At 41.3% G+C, this 21,051-nt stretch overlaps 1 protein-coding gene and 1 pseudogene across 1 annotated transcript in view; one reads left to right on the forward strand and one right to left on the reverse strand.

Annotated features, from left to right (window-relative positions):
- SPPL3 (signal peptide peptidase like 3) overlaps positions 1–21,051 on the reverse strand; it is a 143,539-nt gene that overhangs the window by 91,293 nt on the left and 31,195 nt on the right. The window lies entirely within an intron of this gene.
- LOC103239267 (non-histone chromosomal protein HMG-17 pseudogene) lies at positions 10,223–11,429 on the forward strand (annotated as a pseudogene).

The following is a 21,051-nucleotide window of genomic DNA, read 5'->3' on the forward strand; positions in this document are numbered from 1 at the left end:
GCATCACGAAGTTACAAACCTTTGCAAAGGTCAACAACGAGAAGCTAACTTCCTACTATTCCTACTCCTTTTAAATAACAGTCATTACCAAGTGTTTCCAAAGCGGGGGATTTGTTTTGTTATAATCAAAACCCGCTCAACTGAGGAAAAACAGTGCAATAAGAATATTCTTATATTTATGACATTCAAGATCACTATCTGGACCTAAGAGCACATCAGGATTTTTATAGCACCTGCATGTAACTGTTTCATGATGACCCTTCACAAGGGGCAGGGAAGGGAGAGAGGAGGAGGAAGCATGCAGGGCTTGCCTGACCCTACTTCTAGTGTGTAGCAAAGAGGAGAGGGAACTCAGTATCCCTCCAGCCACCATTTCTTCTCTTTGGATGGATGGATCACTGGATCCCACAGAGTGCAAGAATTACGAGAGAAGGGACTATTAGTGATTAATCCTTGTATTAATAAAGTACACCCCCTCAGTATAAGAGATTCCATACAGCATAATAAATGAACAGAAATAACATTTTCTGGCATTTTCCAACTAACCAATTAGAAACTGACAAATGTATAAAAAACAATTTTTGTCAAGTAAATTATAGGCCCCGGCTATTTAGTACTACGACCTCAAAGCTTAATTTTCAAATAAAATTACTGGTTTCAAGAAAAACATGCCGGGCGCTGTGGCTCCCGCCTATAATCTTAACACTTTGGGAGGCCAAGGCGGGCAGGTCACATGAGGTCACGAGTTCAAGACCAGCCTGGCCAACATGGTGAAACCCTGTATCTACTAAAATACAAAAATTAGCCAGGCATGACGGCAGGTGCCTGTAATCCCAGCTACTTGGGAGGCTGAGACAGGAGAATCACTTGAACCCGGGAGACAGTGGTTGCAGTGAGCTGAGATCGTACCACTGCACCACTGTACTCCAGCCTGGGCAGCTGAACGAGATGCCATCTCAAAAAACAGAAAAAAGAAAAGAAAAACAGTACTTATTTCAGAAATGTGTTCAGTACTTTTTCTGGCAGTAAAACAACCTTATTGTTTCTCCTACAGAGGGAAATTATTACACTCATGCAAACGAATGGGGGTGTACCTGAAGCCCCAGAGCCAGAGGGGTGGTCTCATTGTCAGATTCTGTGGCTGTTCACCACGTACATGCTTTCTGGAAGGCACCTGAGAAAATCCCAAGACTGAATGCAATTCTGAAAAGGCCCAGGGAGTGAATCGTGATTAATGTAAGCCAGCACTGTTCAACAGAACTCTGTGATCATGAAAACATTCTAGTAATATTACTGCACTGTCCAATCAGGTAGCCGCTAGCCACATGGGACTACTGAGCACTCGAAATGTGGTGAGTGCAACCAAGGAACTTAATCTGTAGTTGTACTTAATTTTAATGAACTTAAATTCAAATAGCCCCATGTGGCTAGTGGCTATCTTACTGGACAGCATAAACCTAAATGCAGATTCCATTCCCTTTGTGGCTTACTTAGGCTTACGATGGCAATTCTCGCCAATGAGACAGAAGGAGAAGATTTCCCTTGATCTGAAAAAAGAAAAAAAAAAACAAAAGAAACACAAGGAAGAGAAGGTTCTTTTTTTGTGGTCTTGAGGATGTGATGTCTCGGAAATGTTGCAGGCAGCGCAGTAAGCCTACAGGTGAGGTTAACATACTGAAGAGCAGAGCAGAAGAATGCACAGAACATGGACCCTTGCTACTCACTGAGCCACCCGGCCACTGGGGTGGAAATGAACAATTTTCATCTATCATCTTTTTTTTTTTTTTTTTTTTTTTTTTTTTTTTTTTTTTTTTTTTTTTTTTAAGAGACAGAGTCTTGCTCTGTCGCCCAGGCTGGAGTGCAGTGGCGCGATCTTGGCTCACCGCAAGCTCTGCCTCCCAGGTTCACGCCATTCTCCTGCCTCAGCTTCCTGAGTAGCTGGGACTACAGGCACCCGCCACCATTCCTGGCTAATTTTTGTATTTTTAGTAGAGACGGGGTTTCACCGTGTTAGCCAGGATGGTCTCAATCTCCTGATCTCGTGATCCGCCCACCTCGGCCTCCCAAAGTGCTGGGATTACAGGTGTGAGCCTGTAAATCTTGATATTTCAGATATTTTTGCTTATTCAAATATTTCCTAAGCACCGACTGAGGATACAGCAACAAGCACAATAGATGAAACTCTGTGTCCACATGAATTAAACAAGTTCTTATTAAGTCAGTCAAATCAGGATTTTGTTACTTGCAGCTAAAAAAGATGCTTATTTGTAAGATAAACAAAGTAAAAGCAAATTAAGCGTTTTTTCTTAGAACACAACTGAAATGAATGTAGGCATTTGAGGATCAGATTTGATATCAATTCCAAAGGATGTACTTACAGAACAAATATATTCTAATAATGGGTCATAAGTACTTAGCTAAATATCATTTTATTAGCACATATTAAGGCCAGACTACTAAGAAAAATAAATATGGTTTATAGTAAAATAACGACCTGTACACTACCCAAGGATTCATTTAAAAATATCGTTATTAAGGTACAGGTACAAACATACATTTTTTTCCTGTATCTCCTCCATTTATCTCTCTCTCTACTGCTTTAAACTAAACAAAATCCATCTTAAAAAAAAATATTGGCCAGATGCGGTGGCTCACACCTGTAATACCAGCACTTTGGGAGGCCGAGGCGAGTGAATCACAAGCTCAGGAGATTGAGACCATTCCAGCTAACATGGTAAAACCCTGCCTCCATTAAAAATACAAAAAAAAATTAGCTGAGCGTGGTGGCGGGCGCCTGTAGTCCCAGCTACTTGGGAGGCTGAGGCAGGGGAATGTCGTGAACCCAGGAGGCAGAGCATGCAGTGAGCCGAGATCGTGCACTGTACTCCAGCCTGGGTGACAGAGTGAGACCCCGTCTCAAGCAACAACAACAAAATTTTAACAATGGGACAAGATTCTGGAACGATGGCAGCATCCAGGGCATAGTTGGTTTGAATCCTCCTGAATTTTCCCATAAAAACAGATTGAGCAATCTGGATGCAAAACTGAAAATCTGCACCTACAACAAAGCTAAAAGGTAGCCTCACAAAACCCAAAAGACAAGCAGATGTAGACAAACTACTGACTGCTAAAGACTGGTGTGCAATTGCCATTTGTGTGAGAAGCAGCAAAGGGAAGCAACAGGGTATCTGATGAATATGAAATTAGGAAAACCCCAAATGAGACAACAGGTACTGGCAAGCACAGTGAGCTGAACTAGGAATAGCAGTTGAACCTTAAAGGAGCTCTGTACATTCCAACTTATGGCCTGTGGCTGTCTCAAGGGGATAGAGTGATAGGGACCCTCTAAACTAAAAGCTAACCATCTGAAGCTCTCTGTCAGGGCAAAGTCTTGTACTGAGGAGAAACAACTGGGAACAGAATCCAGTAGAAGAGAAGATGGCCCAAATAAAGAACCAGGAAGAGTAATGACCAGATGTCTGAAAGTGCTAGGCTTCCCTCCTCCCCTCCACCAGGAAAGTCAAAAGAGGGAGCTCTAGAGCCAGAAAGCTAAAGTTATCCCTGCCCACTTCTCTCTCAGTTCATGAAAATTAATCTCCTGCAAATCAAAACCACAATGTGATACCTTCTCACGCCAGTCAGAATGGCGATTATTAAAAAGTCAAGAAACAACAGATGCTGGCGAGGCTGTGGAGAAATAGAAATGCTTTTACACTGCTGGTGGGAATGTAAATTAGTTCAACCATTGTGGAAGACAGTGTGGCGATTCCTCAAGGATCTAGAAGCAGAAATACCATTTGACCCAGCAATCCCATTACTGGGTACATAGCCAAAGGAATATAAATCATTCTATTATAAAGAAACCTGCATGTGTATGTTTATTGCAGCACTATTCATAATAGCAAAGACATGGAACCAACCCAAACGCCCATCAATGCTAGACTAGATAAAGAAAATGTGGCACATATACACTACTATGCAGTCATAAAAAGAAATTAGATCATGTCCTTTGCAGGGGCATGGACGGAGCTGGAAGCCATCATCCTCAGCAAACTAATACAGGAACAAAAAACCAAATACCACATGTTCTCACTCATAAGCGGGAGGAGAACAATGAGAACACATGGACACAGGGAGGGGAACAACACACACCAGGGCCTGTCACGGGGGTCAGTGGAAGGAGAGCATCAGGATAAATAGCTAATGCATGCGGGGCTTAATACCTAGGTGATGGGTTGATAGGTGTAGCAAACCACCATGGCACACATTTACCTATGTAGCAAACCTGCATGTCCTGCACATGTATCCTGGAACTTAATATATATTTTAAAAGAAAGAAAATTACTTTTCATTAAAAATGAGCAACAGGAAAGTACTGTGGTTTTATCTCAAAGTCATTATTTTAAAGAGAGAAAAGGGGCAGATAGCATCTGTAAAAATAATGAAAACATACCAGAAAAAAAAATGTGCCTTTAAAACAGGTAAAAACTGTAACACAGTATTATTTTGAAATTTTAAAATTTTTAAGAAAATGACATCGTGGCTGGGCATCATGGTGGCTCACGTATGAATCCCAGCACTTTGGGAAGCTGAGGTGGTCAGAAGTTCAATATCAGCCCGGCCAACAGGGTGAAACCCAATCTCTACTAAAAATACAAACATTAGCCAGGTGTGATGGCGGGCAACTGAAATCCCAGCTACTCAGGAGTCTGAGGCAGGAGAATCGCTTGAACCCGGTAAGCCGAGGTTGCAGTGAGCCGAGATCACACCATTGCACTCCAGCCTGGGTAACAAGAACAAGACTCCATCTCAACAACAACAACAAAAAAGAAAATGACATCATATGAAAAACGAAGGCCGGGCGCGGTGGCTCAAGCCTGTAATCCCAGCACTTTGGGAGGCCGAGACGGGCGGATCACGAGGTCAGGAGATCGAGACCATCCTGGTTAACATGGTGAAACCCCGTCTCTACTAAAAAATACAAAAAACTAGCCAGGCGAGGTGGCGGGCGCCTGTAGTCCCAGCTACTCGGGAGGCGGAGGCAGGAGAATGGCGTGAACCCGGGAGGCGGAGCTTGCAGTGAGCTGAGATCCGGCCACTGCACTCCAGCCTGGGCGGCAGAGCGAGACTCCGTCTCAAAAAAAAAGAAAAACGAACATAAATCTGAATTCGAACAACTCAACATGGGTGATAAAGCTCAGAAATTTCAGAAATGAACACTAAACTAAAAGAAACACAAGAATGAACCACCAACAGGTAACAGATAATGCCTTAAGGAAACTAGTAAATAGGAGGGAAAACTTAAGAGAGGGATAAAAAGATTAGGGAGCAGCAATCTATAGAAAAACAGGCAAAGAAGATCGAAAATGTATATAATAGGAGTCCCCAACGAAGAAAATCAAAGCAAGGAAGCATAACAAAAGCTAAAAACAGTAACTTAAGAAAATATCATTAGTCTCTGACAGCAATGCTCTATGGAAAAACATAATAAGAGAAAATGAAATGAGAATTTATAAGCAGCCAAACTATGAAGTGAAACTGTATGGTCATATGGTAAATTTGTTTAACTTTTTACAAATCAGTTTCGTTTTATAATCTATTAGTATTTACTTATTTAGTCACTCTAGGTTCCGTATAAGAGATGGTTTTCTATTTTTATTCTGCCTCATTGTGTTTCTTGAAGGCATAGTAAGAAAATCCTTCTATGGGTAAATTTTAATTTTTTTTTCTATAAAGAAAACATACAGATTAAGTATTCTTCATCCAAAATGCTTGAGACCAGAAGTGTTTCAGATCTCCCTCTTTTTTGGGGGGGGCTTCAGAATATCTGCATTATACTTACTGGTTGAGCACTGCAAATCCAAAAATCAAAAATCCAAAATGCTACAATGATCATTTCCTTCCATCATGTTGGAGCTCAAAAAGTTCTGCATTTTGGATAATTTTGGATTTGGGGATATAGGATGCTCAACCCGTAGTGTGCTGTAAGAGAAACAATTAAAAATGCTTACATGCCTTCCTTAATAAGAGAAAGATGACCAAATCTACGTAAATAGTCTTTTCAAGCAATAACTGAGGTAAGAATTGAGACAGTAGGTAGCAGTGTGCATTATTACTTTGACAAAAAAAGTTTTGTTTTTTCAAACAGTACTTGAAACACAAATCCTATGGAAACCACTGATATCAAAGAATTCTTTTCGAAACGTATCTCTACAGCCATTATCATCCCTATTAAAAAGGAAGCAACACTACACCTAAACACAACAGAAAACATACAGACTCAAAAAGTCTAGCTGGGGTGGGCGCGGTGGCTCCCAGCACTTTGGGAGGTAGAGGCGGGTGGACCACCTGAGGTCAGGAGTTCGAAGCCAACCTGGCCAACATGGTGAAACCCCGTGTCTACTAAAAATACAAAAATTAGCTGGGGATGGTGGTGCGCACCTACACTCTCAGCTCCTCGGGAGGCTGAGGCAGGAGAACTGCTTGAACCCGGGAGGCAGAGGTTGCAGTGAGCCAAGATCACGCCACTGAACTCCAGCCCAAGCGACAGAGCAAGACACCATCTCAAACAAACAAAAAGTCTAGCTGGGTGCAGAGGCTCATGCCTGTAATCCTAGCACTTTGGGACGCCCAGGCGAAGGGACTGCTTGAGGCTAACAGTTCAAGAAGAGCTTAGGCAACATAATGAGACCCCATCTCTAAAAATAATAAAAAATAAAAAATCAGCTGGGTGGGAGGAACACTTGAGCCCAGGAAATCAAGGCTGCAGTGAACCATGATCATGCCAGTGCACTTCCAGCCTGGGTGACACAGCAAGACCCTGCCTCAAAAATAAAGTCTACTCAGTCACTCAACAGGGTCTTTAAGGCAATAAAGATTATATCACATTATCCAGAAAGGGCTTGGCTCACCAATAGAGGTCCATCTACATCACTTTCAGTGTATATCATTGCCTATACAGCATACTCAACCAGAAATTTATGTATAATATACTCAGTCAATAAAAATACTTACAGGAAAGAAGTAAATAAGTTGTATGAATATAAAAGTTGTCCAGTAACAGACTACAAGAACAAGACTGTTTAAATTGTGGGTTTAGCACTGGTATTGCTTCATGAACTGTTAGTAACAGATCCATATCAAGGTAAGTGCAAAAATTGAGGATGTTTAAACCTCATTATAGCAATTTGGTAATTTTCTGTCTGTTGACTCTAATAATGAAAAATCTGGGCATGCATTTTGTAAGTTTTTGCTCTTTTTTCTGGTAATTTGTGTATACTGTATTTTACACACACAAAAGTTTGTTCGTGACAAACTGGAGGGAGGGAGGAAGGAGAAACTAGTCTTGTACCTTGCTAGAAACAGGATGAGAAGTAGAAGGTGGCAAACTTTTTCTGTAAAAGAGTAAATATTTCAGGCACTGTAAGTAATATGGTCTCTATTGCAATTACAGTCCTCCCTCAGTATCTTTGGGGGACTGGTTCCAGGACAACTCCCTACTCCCCTTGCATATACTAAAACCCTTGGATGCTCCAGTCCCTTATAAAACAGTGTAGTATTTACATACAACCTACACACATCCACCTGTATACTTTTTTCCCCCTCCCATTTCAGGGCTCCACAGGACTCCCATATACTTTAAATAATCGCTACATTACTTATGATACATAGTACAATGAAAACGCTATATAAATACTTGTTTTACCATATTGTTTTCATTTGTATTACTTTTGTTTTTTTCTCTCAAGTATTTTTTATCTGAGGTTGATTAAATCATGAATGTGGAACCCACAGAAATAGGGCCAACTGTACTCAAATCAACTCTGCCATTCTAGCATGAAAGCAGCCATAGACGACATGTAAACAAATGGGCATGGCTGTGTTACGATAAAGCTTTATTTACAAAAACAGGTTGCAAGTCAGATTTGGCTTGCAGGCCACAGTTTGCTTATTCTTATATAAGAACATGCTAGAAAAACAGAAAAAGGAAGGAGACAAAGTACAAAAATTCTCCAAAGGGACAGACCCTTGAAAAAGGTGTTGGCAATAAATAACAGGAATGGGAAAAGATTTTTTTTTTTTTTTAGACGGAGTCTTGCTTTTTATCAGTGTGGTCTATATTTCATCTAGCTATTCCAGCAGCCACATTTCTAGTCATATTTTAACCAGGTTGTGGTAGATCCCTGCATTATTACTGTCAACTACAATGCCCTGAAGAGATACTACACAGGTCAGATGTCTTCACTGAAATGCATCCTAGCAGTGGACTGAGTCCTGGTTTTTCTAGGAGGGTAGTACACTGACTGATATTACACTCAGTATACAATCACCTGTCTGGCAGATTTAAAAATCATATGCTTGAAATTGTAACATATAAAAACCAATCCAATCTTCTAACAGATTATCGTATTCCTTGTTACTTGTATTATGAAATGATTTCTGATACCCAAGATTTCTGAGATACCAAAAGGAGAGAACAGAAGGGCTGTGAGGGAGTTAGGGTAAGTGAGGGACTGGGAACTCAAAGGACTGGGAATATCACTTTGGGCTGCAGTGTTCAACATCTTCATGTCTTCAATTCTAGAATTTTGAGCAACATACCTGAAGAGATTACGATTCCGAAACAATAGTAACTAAGTCAACATGAATTACAATGTAGGTAGTACTACAGAAAATAATGTCCACAGTGTCTAGGGAAGTAGTTTTCAAACTTTTTGGTTCAGGACTCTTGTTGAGGACCCCAAAGTCATTTGTTTATATAGATTATACTTCCTGATATTTACCATATTAGACATTGAAACTGTGAATACGAAAAATATTTACTCATTAAAAAAAACTCACTATACATTAACATAAATTACACATATTTCTAAGATCTGTTTCTACTCTTAACACTTCTGACACCAAATGTGTGGGTTTTTTCTATGTCAATAATCAATTTTCCAACAATAATTGGGTGTTCACAATTCAATTCTGACACTATTACTCAGAGGTGGCACAGGCCCTGCACGTTAAGGAGTAGGTCTCATGAGATTGCCTCTACTTCAGGTGCGAATCTCAAGTCCAGGTCACCCGTACTTCTGACTGATCAGCTACGAAGCTGGGAGTTTCCACAATCCCTTTCTCAGGTTTGATCATTTGCTAGGATGGCTCACTGAATTCAGGAAAACTATTTACTTATTATTGCTGGTTTATCATAAAAGATACAACTTAGGAGCAGAAAAATAAAAGACATGTACAGGGCAAGGTATGGAGGGCAGAGAGGAGTGTGCAAAGTTTCCATGCCATCTGTGGGTGCACTGTCCTCCCAGCACCAGTTCACAAGTCTGGAAGCTCTCGGAACTCAAAATTTGAAGGATTTTTTGGAGGTTCCATTACACAGGCATGATTGATTAAATCACTGGTCATTCATGGCTGAGCTCAATCTCCAGCCCCTTTCCCCTCTGCAGAGGTTGAGGGAAAGGGTTGTATTTCCAACCCTCTATTGGTTCTTGTGGCAACCAGTCATGATCCAGAAGCTATTGAGGGGCCCATCAACACTCAGTTCATTAGCATAAACTCAGGTAGGGTTGAAAGGGACTTCTCATTTATAACAAAAGATGCTCCTCTCTCCTCTATCAGGAAATTCTAAGGGCTTTATTATAAAAGCTATTATGCCAGGAACCTGGGATGAAGACCTAATACATATTTCTTATTATATCACAATATCTAGGTCAGGCGCAGTGGCACATACCTGTAATCCCAGCACTTTGGGAGGCCGAGGTGGGTGGATCACCTGAGGTCGGGAGACCAGCCTGGCCAACACAGTGAAACCCCGTCTCTACTAAAAATACAAAAATTAGCTGAGTGTGGTAGTGCATGCTTGTAATCCCAGCTACTCAGGAGGCTGAGCCAGGAGAATCACTTGAACCCGGGCGGCAGAGGTTGCAGTGAGCTGAGATCACACCACTGCCCTCCAACCTGGGTGACAGAGAGACTCCACCTCAAAAAACAAACAAACAAAAAAAAAAAAACAAAAAAAAACTAAACATGTTTTAATGAAAAATAACTCTTTTGAAAATAAAAATTAGTGAGAGGAATGGCACCGTTTTACATTTCTGCAAATATCTTTAATGTCTGGCTTAATCGAAGTCAGCAGTATTCTCGTATCTGCTTCTGCATTTAATCTGTAGTGTGATACATAGTTTGATTCAAGTATATGAAGAAAATTCAACTGCATGTATACCTATAGTTTAAAATGTGGAGCAGTGTGAAGAAGAAGAGGCGAGAACGACCCCCGGACCGACCAAAGCCCGCGCACGCTGCATCCCGCGTCCAGCACCTACATCCCGCCGCTGTCGCCACCATGCCCAAGAGAAAGGCTGAAGGGGATGCTAAAGGAGATAAAGCCAAGGTGAAGGACAAACCACAGAGAAGATCCGCGAAGTTGTCTGCTAAACCTGCTCCTCCAAAGCCAGAGCCCAAGCCTAAAAAGGCCCCTGCAAAGAAGGGAGAGAAGGTACCCAAAGGGAAAAAGGGAAAAGCTGATGCTGGCAAGGAGGGGAATAACCCTGCAGAAAACGGAGATGCCAAAACAGACCAGGCACAGAAAGCTGAAGGTGCTGGAGATGCCAAGTGAAGTGTGTGCATTTTTGATAACTGTGTACTTCTGGTGACTGTACAGTTTGAAATACTATTTTTTATCAAGTTTTATAAAAATGCAGAATTTTGTTTTACTTTTTTTTTTTTAAAGCTATGTTGTCAGCACACAGAACACTTCATTGTTGTTTTTGGGGGAAGGGGCATATGTCACCGATAGAATGTCTCCAAAGCTGGATTGATGTGGGGAAAACACCTTTCCCTTCTAGTTTTGAGAGACTTCCTCTTGGTTCCCAGGAGGAGGGATTCCCTGACTTTGACACACATGGCCACCTTGGCACAAAAGCCTTGTGGTATAGAAAACAAATTCGTTTTTATGTCCTCTTCTCCCTTTCCATCTTTCAGCATAGACTTAACTCCCTTAAGCCCAGACATCTGTTGGGACCTGACCCCTAGTCATTGGTTAACAGTGTGGCAGGCACTCTGGACTTTCCAGTGATGCCACTGAGATGGCACCTGTCAAAACAGCATTGGTTCCATTTCTAGATTGTGGATCTTCAGATAAATTCTGCCATTTTCATTTCATTTCCTGAAAGTCAGGGTCAGCTTGTGAAAAGTTGTTAAACAACATGCTAAATGTGAAATGTCAACCCTCACTCTAAACTTCCCCTGTTCAGAACATCAGATGAAGACTTCATTGGGTTTTATAGTGGCTTTCTGATTTTTGGTAGTCCATTGAAGAAGGGAGTTTGAAAGTTGTTGTATACTGTTAACGACTGTCTGCCCATGTCCTGCCTGAAATACCATGATTGTTTATGGAAAGTATCTTTAATAAAGCTGGATACAGTTTGGCTTGGAAAAAAATAAATAAATAAAAATAAAATGTGAGGAGTATTTTAAGAGCCTTTCAGATAATCGCAGACCTTATTCTTCAATACTGAAATGAAATTCTACAGACAGTAGATTTTTTTTTTCTTTTTGAAATGTATTCTCACTTTATTGCTCAGGCTGGAGTGATCACAGCTGACTATAGCCTCGAACTCCTGGGCTGAAGCTATCCTCCTGCTTCAACCTCCCAAGTAGCTAGGCCTACAAGGTCAAGCCACCACGCTCAGCTTTTTAAATTTATTTTTATTTTTTATTTTTATTTTTTCTTGCAGAGATGGAGCCTTGCTTGTTGCCCAGGCTGGTTTTGAACTCCTGGCCTCCAACAATCCTCCCACCTTGGCCTCCCCAAGTGCTGGGATCCTGGGCATGAGCCACCACACCCAGCCTAGATGGTAGTTTCCTAAAGGTTACCTCCAATGTAAAATCTAACACCCTATCAATGAACTTTCCGTACTCTGTTACATTCAAATCCATGTGTGCCTTCACTTTGAATGGATCTTTACCCACGCATAATTCTGTACATCATGCATTGGTAAGTTAATAGATATTTGTTTCCTGAGTTGTGAGCTCTTCAAAATGCTTATGTATTTCATTATCCAATACTAAAAATTCCATTTGTTACTATTACCACTGATCTCAGCACAGAAGTCTTTAAATACTGGGAAGTTGTAGGCCAAGCCTGGTGGCTCATGCCTGTGTGGCTCAGCACTTCGGGAGGCTGAGGCAGGTGGATCACCTGGGGTCAGGAGTTCAAGACCAGCCTGGTCAACATGGTGAAGCCCTGTCTCTACTAAAACTACGAAAATTAGCCTAGCGTGGTGGCATACGCCTGTAATCCCAGCTACGTGGGAGGCTGAGGCAGGAGAAATGCTTGAACCTGGGAGGTGGAGGTTGCAGTGAGCCGAGATCATGCTATTGCACTCCAGCCCAGACAACAAGAATGAAAACCCGTCTCAAAAAACAAAAACAAATACTGGGAGGTCGTCAAGCCCAAAAATCTTATCACTGGCAACAAATATTATCAGTCCTTTCATTTTTGACAAAATCTGCCAAATACTCAAATCTGAAAACTACAGTTTATCAGTTATTCTTACAAGTAAAAATGTTGTCCAGAAAAAAGATGCAGTCAACCCTACAGGTGCTTTTCCTTAAAACCACCACGGTACTTCAACATGCAGCAGAAGTACTTTGTGTGACCTTCCCATTACATCACACAAAGCATTAAAAAGATGTGCAATCTAGTGTTAAGAGTTAATCAAAGGAGTATTTTTTACTGCTTCATTAAGGGCATTCTTAAGTGAAACTGGATTAAAAAAACAAAACAAAACAAAACCGTAGAGTGTGTAGAAATACAATGTCTATGAGCACACTTTGGTGCCACTGCCTTAATTCATGCTTAGGCACCAGCAGTACCATCAATACAAATGTTAACACAGAGAAAAAGATAACTTCTCAGAAATACTACATAAAGGTTTGACCTTGAGGATCCCATGAGTGATTTTCAGGGATTTCCAGGGAAATAGGGGCCACGCTTTGAGAAGTGCTCATCTAGAGAAGCATCAACAGTTATCCAGTTGATCGCTCTGTGGCCCTTCAAGATTGGTTACTGTTTTAATAGAAGTGCTGACTGCTCTGACGCCCTCCCACATGAAACTGCCGCTGTTTCATGTCTTACCATATCTGTTACCTCACACTCTTAGTGAACTGTACACTGCTCTACAATGCACTGCACAATCAGCACAGCTCAGCATCTGATCTGCAACAGCCAGTACGGTGTGGTTTAAGAGCACAGGCTCTAAAGTCAGTTTGCTTGGGTTCCAATCCTGGGTCTACCACTGACTAGCTAAAGGCCTTGTACAGATTATTTAACCTTATTTGCAAAATGAGTATAATAGTATCTATCCACGAAAGTTGTGAGGATTCAGCAACCTATTCAGTGTTTGGCATGGGTCCTTACACACAGTAAGTGCTCACAACCTGTTACCAATATTCTAAACATTACTGTATTTATTAGTATATATTATATTACTATAATCCTGGGATAGATGTATTCTACATTGTAGCAAAGCAATTTCATACAGTAGTCAAGACTAGGCAGGATCCCCAGGAAGGAGGCTACACTCTACAGCAGTATTTCCCAAGCTAGCCTGGAAAAATCACCTAAGGCTGGGGTCTCCAACCCCCAGGCCATAGACTGCCAGCAGTTAGTGGCCTGTTAGAAACTGGGCCACACTGCAGGAGGAGACAGGCAGGCAAGTGAGCAAAATCATCTGTATTTACAGCCGCTCCCCATGGCTTGCATTAACGCCTGAGCTCCACCTCCTGTTAGATCAGCAGTGGCATTAGATTCTCATAGGAGTGAGAACCCTATTGTGAACTGCATGCGAGGGATCTAGGTTGCATGCTCCTTATGAGAATCTAATGCCTGATGATGTGTCACTGATTCCCATCACCCTCAGATGGGACTGTCTAGTTGCAGGAAAACAAGCTCGGGGCTCCCACTGATTCTACATTATGGTGAGCTCTATAATTATATTTCATTATATATTACAATATAATAACAGAAACAAAATGCAACATAAAGTAATATGCTTGAATCATCCCCAAAACATCCTCCCCCTCCTCCCCATTCATAGAAAAACTGTCGTCTACAAAACCAGTCCCTGGTGCCAAAAACATTGGAGGCCTGTGACCTAAAGTACCTCCACCAAATCTAGATTACTGGGTTCCACCCTAGACTACACATCATAAACTTAAGGGAAAGAGCCTGAGAATCCATGAAACAACATGTTAGGAAATTCCTATTATTATGCAAGGTTGGGACATACACCTTTAGAGACAACACTGTATTTGAGGAATTTACAACTATTAAAAGATAATCAATCATCAAAAGTCATTTTCTGAATTAACTGAAATAGTAAGGCATAATTTACCTTGAAAAGACATCTGGCAAAGTTTATCTTGAAAAAGGTATGTTCAAAAAAATGAAAGAATTTAAAACAGAGAAATAATGCATTTCTTCTAAGACACAATGGATTGCAAAATAATAGCATACATTTCTCAAAAACAATTACATACCACTTTCCTCTTCAGAAACTGATCAAAGTTTGAACTGAAACTTTCTTCACATTCAAAGTCTAATGATTTTTCTGAACTTTTGGCCATCGCCAGTTATGCAACAGTATCAAACATGTCACTTCTCAAAAGTCAGAATTCTGCTCTTTTAACATCTTTGGGACTGACAGCATAATTCTGAGGCAAATAAAAGAACATCTGAGAATCCCCTGAATTTTGCATTTAAACTCAGTTTCATCTTTCTTCAATAAACGTCACTAGAAATTAAGCGGTTCCTCTTAAAAATAAGGAACTTTTTAAAAAAAATTAGTGCTTCAGTGATAATCCATCCCAAGTCATGAATCAGTTACAGGTAACCACCATTAACTCTCAGACTCTACAATGTAAACTAAGATTTAGCAATTTCCATTGCTTTTAACTGTATTCTTTATCTTGACACAGGCTATTTCCTATATATAAAAATAATCCTTGTACCATACTCTTTAAGAAAGATATAGAAAGTAATTACATATCTAAATTTAACTTAAAATTCAGTCATGTGTAATGTTGTCAGTGCAAATAACTTTAATCTCATGATAAATGGTTGAAAAGACACCTCCATGCATGGCAAAGTTTATATATATGCAGGCAATGACATCTGCAACAGCACTTGGTGAATTTCTTTTCACATTAAGAACTACAAAGGACCATCAAAAATATTTAACGGTGTAGCGGCTCATGCCTGTAATCCCAGCACTCTGGAAAGCCAAGGTGGGTAGATCACAAGGTCAGGAGATCGAGATCATCCTGGCTAACATGGGGACACCCCATCTCTACTAAAATACAAAAAACTAGCTGAGTGTGGTGGTGTATGCCTGTAGTCCCAGCTACTTGGGAGGCTGAGGCAGGGGAATTGCTTGAACCCAGGAGGCGGAAGCTGTAGTGAGCCGAGATCGTGCCACTGCACTCCAGCCTGGCTGTAGAGCAAGACTCTGTCTTTAAAAAAAAAAAAAAATTGTCATGGTGTTGAGAAGTTTATCTTACAGTTGAACAACTATGGTATTAGACAATTCATGTATTTAAAAAAAAAAAACACACTTTTTTTCAGATGGACTCTCGCTCTGTTGCCCAGGCTAAAGTGCAGAGAGGCATGATCTCGGCTCACCACAACCTCCGCCTCCTGGGTTCAAGTGAAACTCCTGCCTCAGCCTCCCGAGTAGCTGGGATTACAGGCACCCACCACCGCACCCAGCTAAATTTGTATTTTTTGTAGAGATGGGGTCTCACCATGTTGACCAGGCTGGTCTCAAACTCCTAATCTCAAGTGATCCGCACGCCTTGGCCTCCCAAATCACTGGGATTACAGGAACGGGCCACCGCACCCAGCCTATGTATAAAAATTATAACTCAGCCCAGGCAACACAGTAAGACCTCATCTTCACAAAAAATAAATTAGGCATGGTGGTGTGTACCTATAATCCCAGCCACGCAGGAGGATCCCTTAAGCCTGGGAGGTCACGGGTGCAGTGAGCCATGGTCACGCCACTGCACTCCAGCCTGAGTGACAGAGCGAGACCCTGTCACTGTAAAAGAAAAAAAAAATGTTAGGGAAAAAATGGTATCTGATAAAGTGGAGTATGGAGCAAATTCAGTAATTGAGGACAACAAGGTTAATACAAAAGAAAGACAGGACATATGGTACTGCTTTTCAAAGTGTAGTCCACGCACCACCAGTATCACCCAATCACTCATCAAGTGGTCAACTGACAGATGGGGTGGTAATTTCCTTTTCTTCTTTTCTTTTTTTTTTTTTTTTGAGACGGATTCTCACTCTGTCGCCAGGCTAGAGTACAGTGGAGCGATCTTGACTCACTGCAACCTCCACCTCCCGGGTTCAAGTGATTCTCTTGCCTCAGCCTCCCGAGTAGCTGGGACTAGAGGCGCCCACCACCATGCCCAGCTAATTTTTTAATTTTCAGTAGAAATGGGGTTTCACCAAGTTGGCTAGGATGGTTTCGATCTCTTGACCTCATCATCCGCCCACCTCAGACTCCCAAAGTGCTGGGATTACAGGGGTGAGCCACCACGGCCGGCCGATGGTGTGGTAATTTCTAAGGAAAATCAATAAAATAATATTTTCATATACATCTGAAGTGTAATACTAGTAACTTTTCACAGAAATACTGAAGTAATCTTAAAGGCTGTGGATGTGCCACAGGGACTGCTATAATTCAGTCAATTCAAGGGCTCCCAAGTTTATCACACCTAACATCTCCTGTTCATAACGAAAAATGTTCAGTCTCTTCATATATTGAAATTATATTAATAGCCTACATAACTTAAAAAATCATTACAATGTCCTAACTATAATATGGAGAAAAAAGAAAAGGAAGTTAATTCATAATAAAACACTATTTAATATAGTAAAACTCGAGCATCAATATACTAGGAAATAACATGATATAATAAGATGCTTGTATCAACATGAAACATCACCATGAATGTGACAGCAACAAATGCAAACTGAATCAGGTGTGTCTCTTGGTAAAGCCTTAAATGAAAAAACATTACTCACTCCTTGATTTACATAGCAGTGCCTTTCATAGAAAATGTAGTGTACCATGTAAAAAATGATTTGTGTTTATATGTAAAATATTTTAGATGTGAGTAAAAGAACTTCAAACACCATATGAGACAGAATAGTTATTTGTTGTATAGCACTTTCCTGCACACTCCAAGACATCTAGCAGACCTAAACACTGTCCATTAAATGCCTGTAATGACCTCTATTATGGTGCCAAACAAAAACGTTCTCACGAATTTCAAAAACGCACCCCAGAGAATGGTATTACCACAGCTGAAAACTACTGAGCTAAATGGGTATATATGACTAGGTTGGATATTTTTAAAATCCTTTGCTTACTACTATTTACTTCTTATGTTAGCATTTTCGCTACTACCCAGCATGACTTTGTAGCTGCAATTCACCATAATGGATCAACAGAAAAGTAGTTATGAAAATAGAAACTACTACATCTAAGCATACTACAAATAAGTGATTAAACATGACTCAAGTACAAACAAGAATGAGAACATATATGTTCTGGAACAAACGAATTTCGAATGTGATGATTTCAAATATGCAGCTGAGAAGCCAAAAATAGGAAAACCCGAAAACCGGATTTCACTGGACCAGAAACTACTCACACTAGCATGTTGTCCAAAATGAAAATTTGTCAGTGACATAAAGTTACTGAATCTTTCATACTGTTTTCAACAACTGTAACCAAAAATGTTTACCTTGCTGTAAAGGATGTAGACTGTAAAAGAAACGTTTACATTTTAAATTATTGTATTGTCGATATGGAAAAAAGGACGTATCTTCAGATTCAGAATAAAAGCAAAGTAACAAAGAAAGGGCCGGGTGAGATGGCTGATGTCTGTAATCCCAGCACTATGGGAGGCTGAGGCAGGTGGATCACCTGAGATTAGGAGTTCGAGACCAGCCTGACCATCATGGAGAAACTCTACCAAAAATACGAAATTAGCTGGGCGTGGTGGCGCATGCCTGTAATCCCAGCTACTTGGGAGGCTGAGGAAGGAGAATCGCTTGAACCCGGGAGGCGGAGGTTGCAGTGAGCCGAGATTGTACCATTGCACTCCAGCCTGGGCAACAAGAGTGAAACTCGGTCTCAAAAAACAAAAAAAAAGAAAGAAAAAAGAAAAAAAGATACAAAGATAAATATAAAAATCAAGCTGGGAAGAAAAGAAAGCAGAGTCTTGAAGAGATGTCTGTACAGCAATGTTCACAGCAGCATTATTCACAACAGCCAAAGGGTGGAAGCAACCCATGCCCAGCGATGAAAGAATGGGCAACAAAAATGTGGCCTATCTACACATTCAAGTATTATTCAGCTTTTTTTTAAAAAAGGTTAATTCATATATTCTGATACATGCTACAACAGGGATGAACCTTGAAGACATGCTAAGCGAAGTATGCCAGTCAAAAAGGACAAATATAGGATTCCATTTATGTGACATACCTAGAGCAGTCAAATTCATAGACAGTAGAATGGTGGCTGCCAGGGGCTCAGGGAGAGGAAAATGGGGGCTGCTGTTTAATAAGTACAGAGTTTCAATTTAAGAAGATGAACTGGCTGGGCGCGGTGGCTCAAGCCTGTAATCCCAGCACTTTGGGAGGCCGAGGCGGGTGGATCACGAGGTCAGGAGATCACGAGGGGTTTCACATGGTGAAACCCCGTCTCTACTAAAAAATACAAAAAACTAGCCGGGCGTGGTGGCGGGCGCCTGTAGTCCCAGCTACTCGGAGGCTGAGGCCGGAGAATGGCGTAAACCCGGGAGGCGGAGCTTGCAGTGAGCTGAGATCTGGCCACTGCACTCCAGCCTGGGTGACACAGCGAGACTCCGTCTCAAAAAAAAAAAAAAAAAAAAAAAAAAAAAGAAGATGAACTTTGGCCGGGTGCGGTGGCTCAAGCCTGTAATCCCAGCACTTTGGGAGTCCGAGACGGGTGGATCACGAGGTCAGGAGATTGAGACCATCCTGGCTAACACGGTGAAACCCCGTCTCTACTAAAAAATACAAAAAAAAAAACTAGCCGGGCGAGGTGGCGGGCGCCTGTAGTCCCAGCTACTCGGGAGGCTGAGGCAGGAGAATGGTGTAAACCCGGGAGGCGGAGCTTGCAGTGAGCTGAGATCCGGCCACTGCACTCCAGCCTGGGCGACACAGCGAGACTCTGTCTCAAAAAAAAAAAAAAAGAAGATGAACTTTGGGAGGCAGAGGCGGGCAAATTGCCTGAGCTCAGGAGTTCAAGACCAGCCTGGGCAATATGGTGAAACCCTATCTCTACCAAAATACAAAAAAAAAAAAAAAAAAAAAAGCCAGGCATGGCACCAGGGGCCTATAGTCCCAGTAACTCAGGAGGCTGAGACAGGAGAATCGCTTGAACCCAGGAGGTGAGCTAAGATCATGCCACTGCACTCCAGCCTGGGCAACAAAGCAAGACTCGTCTCCAAAAAAAAAAAAAAAGAGAGAGAGAGAATGAAAAAGTTCTGGAGGTAAACAGTGATGATGACTACACAACAATGTGAATGTACATAATACTACAACATGGTACGTTTAAAAATGATTAAAATGGCAAATTTTATGTTATATATACATTTTACCACAGTTTTTAAAAAAGAGTAAAAAGAAAAAAAGCTAGCAAAGCAGAAAGTAGAACTGACATAAAATCTGTTGGCAAATGAAACTGATAAATCACTGAAAGTATAATCATCCCTTGGTATCCTGGTATCCATGGGGGACTGATTCCAGGATCCCCCTCAGATAACAGAATCCACATACGCTGAAGTCCTTTATATAAAATGGCCAGGTGCAGTGGCTCACAGCTGTAATCCCAGCACTTTGGGAGGCTGAGATGGGTGGATCATTTAAGGTAGGAGTTCGAGACAAGCCTGGCCAACATGGTGAAACCCTGTCTCTACTAAAAATACAAAAATTAGCTGGGCATGGTGGTGCATGCCTGTAATCCCAGCTACTCGGCAGGCTAAGGCAGGAGAATCGCTTGAACCTGCGAGGTGGAGGTTGCAGTGAGCCAAGATTGTGCCACTGCACACAGCCTGGGTGACAAGAGTGAAACTCCGTCTCGGGGGGGAAGAAAAGGGCACAGTATTTGCATATAACCTACACACATCCTTCTATATACTTTAAATCATCTCTACATTATTTATAATAGCTAATACAATGTAAATGCCATATTAATATAGTTGAATATTCCTTATCTGAAATGCTTGAGACCAGAAGTGTTTGGATTTCGGATTTTCCAGATTTTGGAATATTTGCATTACATATTTACTGGTTCAACATCCCTAATCTGAAAATCTGAAATGCTCAAATGAGTATGTCCTTTGAGCATCATGGTACTCAAAAACTTTTGGAATTTAGAGCACTTCAGATTTCTGGATTAGGGATACTCAACCTGTTGTTGTTATGCCGTATTTTTAAAGAATGTGTGTTGTTTTATCATTGTATTGTTATTATTTTCTTTTCCAAATATTCTGATCCAAGGTTGGTTGAATCCAACTATGAGGAACCCACAGATACAGAGGGCTGACTGTATTAACAAAATTTAAACAGGAGGACTCCCAATTCGGAACATTTCGTTGTAACTGGTACAAGAACTGTCCTCCCACTATAAACAGCTAGAAAACCAGACAACACACATGAAGTAACAGGTTTTAGACACAGGGCAAAAAGTAGCACAAGACTGTGATCCTCCTCCAGGGAAAAGAAACAAGAAAGTAAATTTTATGATTAACCAAACTTACAGCCTGGAGTCAACTCCCAGGCTTCACTTCAGGGACAGAACACTGAAATCAAATCCAAGGGTCTCAGTGCACTGAGGAGCCAACAGAGCTGGGGGAAGCTGAGGCAGCTACAATTTGTAGGACCCAGTACTGGAGAAGTGGGGGCTGTATGCAGAGGGCTCTGGAGGTCTGGCAGAAGGGTTCCTT

Source organism: Chlorocebus sabaeus, chromosome 11 (genome assembly GCF_047675955.1).
Source record: "Chlorocebus sabaeus isolate Y175 chromosome 11, mChlSab1.0.hap1, whole genome shotgun sequence".
NCBI lineage: Eukaryota > Metazoa > Chordata > Mammalia > Primates > Cercopithecidae > Chlorocebus > Chlorocebus sabaeus.